This window comes from Sardina pilchardus, chromosome 20, assembly GCF_963854185.1.
Source record: "Sardina pilchardus chromosome 20, fSarPil1.1, whole genome shotgun sequence".
NCBI lineage: Eukaryota > Metazoa > Chordata > Actinopteri > Clupeiformes > Clupeidae > Sardina > Sardina pilchardus.
The window spans coordinates 7,906,034-7,913,533 of record NC_085013.1 but is presented as its reverse complement, the minus strand read 5'-3'; the positions used below and the strand labels follow the sequence as shown (position 1 = coordinate 7,913,533).

General features: G+C 44.3%; 1 long non-coding RNA gene across 1 annotated transcript; it reads right to left on the bottom strand.

Annotated features, from left to right (window-relative positions):
- Nucleotides 1-5,504: 5,504 nt before the first annotated feature.
- LOC134068165 (uncharacterized) lies at nt 5,505-6,407 on the bottom strand. Its single transcript, XR_009936604.1, has 2 exons — nt 6,313-6,407; nt 5,505-6,235 (listed from the first exon to the last, which is right to left on the bottom strand). It is a non-coding gene; the product is annotated as an uncharacterized LOC134068165 (long non-coding RNA).
- Between the last annotated feature and the right edge of the window lie 1,093 nt (nt 6,408-7,500).

Here is a 7,500-nt window from a genome sequence, read left to right as displayed (position 1 = left end):
TGATCACATGAGATGTCCAACTATGAACAACAAACACATGTCTCCTCAAGGTCTAACTGTCTGACTTCCACTGATGTTTCCAACACCTAACAGCTGGTGACTCATATGGTTATACAAGCTATGTGCTATTTGCATAGTCATGTAATATATTGCCGTCTGACAACCACTTTATTATAAACCTGTTTTTTTGATGGTTGTTCTGACTTGACATTTTAATCCATTGTAGATAAAAGATATACATGTCTTCATATCATTTCCTGGTAATGGCATAAAAAGTCAGAGGCTATTTTCTGAAATGCCACTTTGAAAGACATTTCTTTCTTTCTTTCTTTCTTTTCTTTTTTTTTAAAAAAAGGAGGCAGCAGTAGCTAAAGCACTGCACTGAAAGATAGCAAATTTGAAGTTATACGTGGGAGAAGTACTTTTGTCTAGCAGCTATACTTTCTGAAATATGGAGCTGACTGCCAAATCGGAAGGCATCCGGGAAGAGACAGCACCTTAATTTCCTCACTATTGAAATAGAGATGATCCTGTTTCCCAGAGATAGTCTAATTTAAGTTCCTTTTCTCTGAGATTTGATTTTTAATAGTAGCTATGATTAATCACTTCAGTTTCACTGACGCTGGCAGTATTATCTGGAAAGGACACGGAGGAAAAGTGGGCATTCAAAATCCACCTCCACACACGTGGATAGCATATAACACCTTACTCCCTACGGAGCGAATATAAGCCGTCATTTAAGTGTGCTAATTTAGCCCAGGAAGCTATATCGGCCTACTGCAGCACTTGGCATCAGATCTTCAAATTACAGGCTAATGACAACATTTACAGTATGATACAGGAGAGTGTTTAATAGATCCTTCACATAGACCACCAGATCAAAGGGAGAGAGAAACAGTAGATACTTCAACTCTTCCTTTAGATACTCCTACAGCCTCTCCGGCTCTCTCCTTCCTTGTTTTAATCTGCACATAGCGTGGAGCTGATATTACAGTGGCGGTGACATGTGTTTCGTGCCGACTTGAAGTTCAAAGGGTCCAGTGTCATGTTCTTCCCTCTCTTCTCTGGGCTCTGCACCAAATGTTTTGTCTGGCTTGTCGCTAGGCGTTGTGAATATCAGAGCAGCTATCAAATGAGTTTTGTATGCTTTCCGTTTCCGTGAAAGCGCTCAGAGGTGAGAATAATGTGTGTGAGGTAAAGTGTGTTGCCACTGGAAGGCAACAAAAGAGAATTGCGTCTTTCCTGTGAAGGAGGCGAGATTTATTCCATCTGATGGGAACGCACAGTATGCTGTGCCATAAAAGAAGAATAATTGTTTAAGGTCTGGTGTTTTGAAAACATGCGGGCCACTCTTTTTTTTTTATGTCATTTTAATGATAAGAGACCATGCATAGCCACCATGGTTCTGATTACATGCAAAATTACCCATGATACATTAATCAAGCAGCAACACAGAAATTGGATTTCGGGGTAATTATACAATTGTGATGAAGATTAATTTCTATGCATGACTCTCCATCTTTACCCAGGGAGGGGCTGCCTTCATTACTCGTGGTGAATCCACAGCCAGCAGTCAGTGGTGTGCAAATGCACACCGCAAATTGTACTGTGTATGGGTGCCGGTGGTGAAGCTTTCTGCATACATATGACTAGTCTCTCTCCCTGAGCAGTGGGAGAAGTGCAGTGAAACAAAAATATGTTCATAGTAGGTTCATAAATCTGACTATCAAGTGTGTTATTAGAATACGTTACTGAGAGAACGCGCTTTGGCCTATACGGAGATGACGCACGCACAGCACAAGAATGAAGAAAGTTATCTTTGACTCGTTCACCTCACTGGATCATGTCAACATGATAGCGTTTAGCTTGATCGGTTAGCAGTTAGCATGATCACTGCTTTAAAGCAGGGGCTGTCCGTTCACCCTGCACCCCCAACCCCTGCAATGAAAATCCTGAAAAGTCTGTTCTTGCCGCGAGCTCTCCTGATTGACGTCCTTGTAATTGTAATGCTCTTGACTGGCTACTAGGTATCTTCAGCTAATCAGGAGGACTGCTGATGAGTTCAGTCAGACATAAGGGCCAGGAAAAGACTGGAGTGGAAATAATGCCTCGGCAGGCAGGACTGACGCCCACGGCTCCGAAACCGCATACCTCAACGACTTAACATTTCAGGGAATGCCTTTGACAGCAATGTCCAGTTTTCATAAGGCCAGTCATCCAATTTGCTTTATCTCTCTAATAGTCGACTAATTTTAATAGCAAACAATCTCACAGGCCCTCGTAACTGTACCTGACGGTCCATGAATCAGCCGGCCGAAAGGGCACTGTTGACCCTGGCCAAATGGATGGGTATCATTCTCAGTAGTTGTCTCCTCCATCATAATTAATTGCTGCGAGCGTCTGAAACACAAGACGCCTCAAGCCGCCGTCCAATCGTTCAAAAGCGGGCCGCTGGCAGCACATGAATGTGAATCACAAATTAGCTGTGAAATGACAGTGGCTCTGACATATCACCAGGCTCCATGTCATTTACAGAGGAAAAGCGCTGTGTCAGCACTGTCTCCCACCACAAGCACCCCCCCCCCCCCCACCTTCCCCCACATACACACACGCACGCACACGCATACACACGCATACACACACACACACTCTCACATCGTCCCTCACACCACTCCCCGTCCAATACTAACCACATGCTTGTGGTGGAGCGTGCCGGACCCGTGCAGATGTAAATCCATGTGACAAGAGGCTCTATTCTGAGCGAGGACATATTTCAGAGTTCACGGGAGAAACAGAGAGAGAGAGAGAGAGAGAGAGAGAGAGAGAGAGAGAAGGGAAAGTGTTTTCTTCAGAATTTACATAGCAGCACACCTTTTATTTTTTATCTCAGCCATCAGATGTCAAAGCCATCAGTCAGCTCACAGGCGAATGAAGAAGCAGACACATTAATCTCCTTTGAAGATTTAGATGTGGTTGTTGATTACCTTTTCTTCAGAGATGTTTACTTTTTTCATGACTTTCTAACGTTGATAGTTCATATTTTTCTCCGTGTGGTGTGTTCCATGACCAGCTCACACTGACACAAGGTGATTGCTTGTAGTTTTTAGGGACGAGTATCTTGTCCCTAAAAAAAACCTCCAATGAGTTTTTACAATAAATTAAAAGAAAAAAAAAGTTTTACAATAGTTACCATTATACCATACCATTGTGTACCCTTATCACAGTCTGTGACCGGTGGCAGAATGACCACAGCAACCACGGGCCTATCTGTTCACACATCCTTAAGTAATACACAGGTGCAATTTTGTGAGTATCCATCATTGGCTTTAAAGAGGTAGAGGGTAATTACCATTACTATCAGTTATTGATTTACGCTAAGGCCATTTACTTTAAATGCAGCAGTGCAATTTCCTAAACACATTTCATCTGATTTATAAGTGTGTGTAACAAAGTGTACGCTTAAAATGATGGAGAGAGAGGGGAGGCTGTGGCGCAAGCAATTGCAGTGTCTGTGCCATATTGGGTCCAAGTGCCCACGGGGACCTGGGTTTAAATCTGACCTGTGGTCACTTTCCAATCCCACCCCATCTCTCTCTCTCTCTCTCTCTCTCTCTCTCTCTCTGACTAATTTACTCACTTTTCACTGTCCTATCTGAACGAAGGTAAAAAGCCCAAAACTATACTTTAAAAAGTGATAGCTGGAGAGGGTTAGTGGGAGAAACAAACAAACAAAAAAAACTCTTACTGCCACAGGACAATCGGCCCTGAACTTAGAAGGCTCTTCTGCTTGCGGTCATCCACTGTCCACAGCTTGAACCGGTCATCCACTAGCCCCGGCCCTCCCTGCCGCAGTGGACTGTCAGCTGCGTAATTGTAGCTGATGCGTCTCTCCTCACTTGTCTTCCCCCTGCTGTCGCGCCTCATTCGTCTCCTCGGTGTTTTCCTGCTCAGCTCCGGTCCACTGCTGGCCACAGGGGGATGCACCACCGCTGAACCTGCGAGGCGGAAATAGGCCAGCTGACTGTCCATTATTTACACACTTAAAGCTTATAGCCGTGCCATGTTCAAGCACACTTGAATGGCTGGCTGAGTCAATTCCCCCTGTACTACACAGAGATCTGATAGGAAGGAGCGCATCAGTGGAGTTGCACTGTGCCTTATACAGTGTTATTATGTTCCTGAGGTAAAAAAAAAAAGGTCTCTCTGGTCTCTGGACTCTGGTCACTCAATCAGCCTGTAGGTCAAGCCAAGGAGATTCCCATGGAGCCGACCAGAGATGGTCAGAGATGGTGGGAACGGTTTAGTCTACGGATTTACAACAACATGCTGACTCCAGGCTGTAATCGAGGTATGACTTAGAGCAGGGATCTCCAACAGGTATAGCTTGCGAGCTACCAGTATCTCTCCACCTGTTTCTAAGTGGCACTCCAAAAGGTTTGAGGAAGATGTTCATAAATCTGATAACCCAGTCCACTCGGGAATCATGTTAAAATTCCTATGAAATCAAGTTCACAGTCTACAAAGAGAGAGAAGGTAAATGAGTTGAAAGGAACCATTTAAAAAGCATACAAATCTTATTCAGCGGTTTTGGGTGGAGAGCTAACATAAAAGCTCTCTGCCATGACCATTTATCTCAGTAGCTCTCGGTGGAAAAAAAGTTGGAGACCCCTGACTCAGAGACACTGCAATTTTAAGAGCCTGAATATCAGTTCATTTTAACTGATAGTTTGACCTCATCATTCCACAACACAGCTTTAAAAAAGTTTCCTTCTGCAATCCCTTGACAGCAACTTAATTTTTGACACATTGCAGGATGCACATTGCATCTACAGTATGTGAGTAGCCTGTGGCATCTAAATCAAATCAATGGCAACAATCCGATATATATTGTTAGGAAGTAGAGCTTTAGCTTAGACACTACACAATTCATTGACACCTCCCATGTGCCAGGGGGCAGTGTGTTGGCATGCACCTGTGTGTTCTGTGTGAGCTGATAACCGGATGCATGGACGCTCGTTCGCTCTCTGACAACATCGACGTAGACCGACGTGAGAGGACGCATGTGGGCCTCTGTTGCTGAAGCGCGGTATTCGAAGTGGCCTACGACCATCCTCGGCCTGAGGCTGTTTTCCCAGCTTTTCCCGTGAACTACCTATCTAGAGATATCGCTTGTCCTGGTCGCCATTGGGCTAAGACAGGGCTGGCCCAACAGGTAAGCCTCACGCTGTTTCTCCCTGGCTGCATACACCATTCGTTTCAAACATATATCATTTTCACGTCAATGCAGTACACTAGCTTATCCTTAGACAGAGTTTGTGTATTGTATTGTGTTGTATATTGGCGTGTTTGTGTGGCAAAGTGAGTGGTTTGCTATACATTGCTACATGTCGACTACGCCACCTGAGGCCCTTCCCCTCAGAATATGAATGATTTGAAACTGAATTAAGGTAACAAACTACCAGGCAACACAGGTTCGGGGTCACAGAAAACCAGAGAGGCGTGTGTCCAAAAATAAACTCTTATTTATTCACATTAAAACATAAGGAGTTAGTTCTCTCCAGTGTGGGTTCGCTCAAGTCAGTATTATTCTCCAGTGTGGATTCGCTAAACAGCAGTAGTACTCTCCAGAGTGAGTTCGCTAAAGTCAGTATGGTTCTCCAGTGTGGATTCGCTAAACAGCAGTAGTACTCTCCAGAGTGAGTTCGCTAAAGTCAGTATGGTGGCTATTCCGGGAATGAGACACTCGTGAATACACAGCACTACAATGCACAGCACTCAGTTGTCACAGCAAACAGTGTAATCATCACAATCACTCACGCAGGCTTATGGTGACAAATCATGACACGCAGTGCAACAAGCTAAGGAATTAGCCTCCATAACCGAACTGAATTCGTAGTCACTCGTGAGCAAACAGCAGCACACCTGTCGTCACTTCCGTTAATCAATGAGGGCTGACTTCGTGGTGGCTAAACACAGCCGACTCACAAACGGAATGAAACCAACACAAACACAAAACAGAACTAAACAAACAAACCAAGACAAAACAGCAGCGGTCGTCGGAACTGGGACCAAGACGCCTTGATGTTGCCGTTCCCTGTTACGCCCGACATCTGCTACACAAAGAACATACAATTAAACCCACGCAAGTTTACATATTAGTTTAAAAACAGTTAACGTGACCTACCGCTCAGATGTGGTCAGTCATAAGGCCCGTGCTCAGCGACTAGCTGCACTCCTAAAACCCCAATGTTTGAGTTAGCCCACCGAACGATACAAACGTAGCCAACTACGAACACAATAACAATCACCTACCGAGAAGTCGGCGGACACACGGAACCGGCCAGAGGAGAAGCCCATACGGGGAACGGTGAAGGCTGGAGTCTGGCTAACAATGTAGCTAGGACGTCAGCCTTCAAAACAAAAGCTAAAACTTTAAAAAGCCGCTCCCACGTACTGATTGGCTCACCTCCCATTTCCCAGAGCCACTCAAAAGGGCACTGGCAAGTTAATTAAAAGGGGCATGGACCTAGTCCTGCTACATTTGGATTTCCAGGTACGTTAGGGCAGTTTTTGTAAGGGCTAGGGGAGCTGTCCTAACAATATGACCAATGCGTAATAAACAATGCACCAATGTTCATACCGATACAAACAAATGTTTTTTTCGCTTGGCAGCATATTGAACAATTCGAGGTTCAAAACCTTTCTTGGACAGTGAAACTGATAAACAGTGAAAGTGAGGAATCATTTGTCATATTGATAGACACATACGCATCATTACCCTCGCCTGCAGTGGGGACAGTGGCCATTGTAATTGGGTCTGTCTGTCGGTCTATTTATTTGTTTGTGTCCACACACATAGCTGATAAAAAAATACCGCTCTGTTTAACTTGAGATTTTTCTACAAGGTAGAGGGTCCTCCTACATTACCATCAGGCTATGGATCTAGATCCTGATGCAATTTGTTTCTGCTTTCTTTTCTGTCCAAATGTAGGGGCAAAAGTCGGCTTTAGAGCTACAGTATACTGTTCCAAACAGTGTCTCTTCTGTATGTTCAGAAGCAGTAGGAGTAGGATGAGGTCGGATTAGGACAGACTACACCTACCAGTACAGTAAGTGCAGCACGGAGGCTACAGTGGGTGCGTAACACTCTAATCTCATAGAGTAAAAACAGAAGACTGGTCTAATTTTTTCACACGTATACACTGCTGTCACGTCTGGTGTGCAATACCATTGATAGTGGAAACTAATTGTTGCAGCAGACGCAATGCGAACGGAACGCTTCAGTTACGTGGTGGAGCCTCCCTGTTAGGCCTACTCCTTTTTCTTCTTCATCAAATTTACATGAAGGAAAACTTGAAGGAAAATAACATCTCCTCTATAGATGTTACAAAAGTTTACTAACATTAACTGTTTTAAATGCAGTGTGTTCCATGTTCTAGAACCTGTGACATCATGGCCCAGAGGTGTGTGGTTAAATCCCTCTATGGATGTTTGCGAGAA